The following is a 1274-nucleotide window of genomic DNA, read 5'->3' as shown; positions in this document are numbered from 1 at the left end:
TTTTTCCAGCCATTTAATCTGAAGTAGTATTTGTTTTCGTCACTGAGGCACATTTTCTGTATGCAGCAAAATGCCATGCCCTATTTACATGTCTAGTCTGTTGTTCTATTTCTTTTTATTGGTGAATTGAGTCCATTAATTTTGATATATTAAGGAAAAATGATTGTTGCTGACTGTTATTTTTGGTGTTAGCAGTGGAATTATGCTTGTGTTGCTTTGTTGTTTGGGGTTAGTTAAAAGAAGATTGCTTTCTTGCTTTTTATAGTGTGTATTTTCTCTCCTTGTATTGGAGTTTCCCATCTATTATCCTTCGTAGGGTTGAATTTCAGGAAACATATTGGTATAAATTAGGATTTGTCATGGAATATCTTGGTTTCTACATCTATGGTAATTGACAGTTCTGTGGGATACAGAACTTATATTTTTGGTCTTATATTTTTGTTCTTTTAGGGTCTGTATTACATTTGTCCAAGATATTCTGGCTTTTAGAGTTGCTATTGAGAAGTCTGGTGTAATTCTGATATTTTTGTCTTCATATTTTACTTGACCTTTTTTTCCTTACTGGTTTTAATATTCTTTGTTTGTTTTGTGCATTTTGTGTTTTGAATATTATGGTACAGGAAAAATTTTTTCTCTGGTCCAATCTATTTGAAGATCTGTAAGTTCATGGTCATTCATCTCTTTCTTTAGGATAGAGAAGTTTTCTTCTATAATTCTATTGAAGATATTTACTGGCCCATTCATTAAGTTGGGAATATTTACTCTCTTCTATACCTATTATCCTTAGTTTTGGTTTTATCATTATATCCTAGATTTTCTGGATATTTTAGGAGGAGTTTTTGCATTTTTCATATTCTTTGACAATTGTGTCAATGTTTTCTATGGTATCTTCTGCCTCAAGATCATCTCCACAGCCTCTTATATTCTGTTGGTGTGCTTGCATCTTTGACTTCTGATCTCTTTCCCAGGTTTTCTATCTCTAGGATTGTCTCCCTTTGTGCTTTTTTTTTTTACTGTTTTATATTTCCATTTTAAATCCTGGATGGTTTTGTTCAATTCCTTCACCTGTTTGCTTGTGTTTTCCTGTAATTCTTTAAGGGATATTTTTGTTTCCTCTTTAAAAGCTTCAACTTGTTTACTTGTGTTGGCCTGTATTTCTTTAAGGGAGTTATTTTTGTCCTACTTAAAGTCCTCTCTTATCATCCTGAAAATGTGATTGTAAACACAAATCTTGCTTTTCTTGTGTGGTGGGGGTATCCATTACTTGCTGTTGT

This window comes from Rattus norvegicus, chromosome 8 (genome assembly GCF_021556685.1).
Source record: "Rattus norvegicus strain SHRSP/BbbUtx chromosome 8, alternate assembly SHRSP_T2T, whole genome shotgun sequence".
NCBI classification, from domain to species: Eukaryota; Metazoa; Chordata; class Mammalia; order Rodentia; family Muridae; genus Rattus; species Rattus norvegicus.
Note: the sequence above shows the minus strand (reverse complement) of the source record.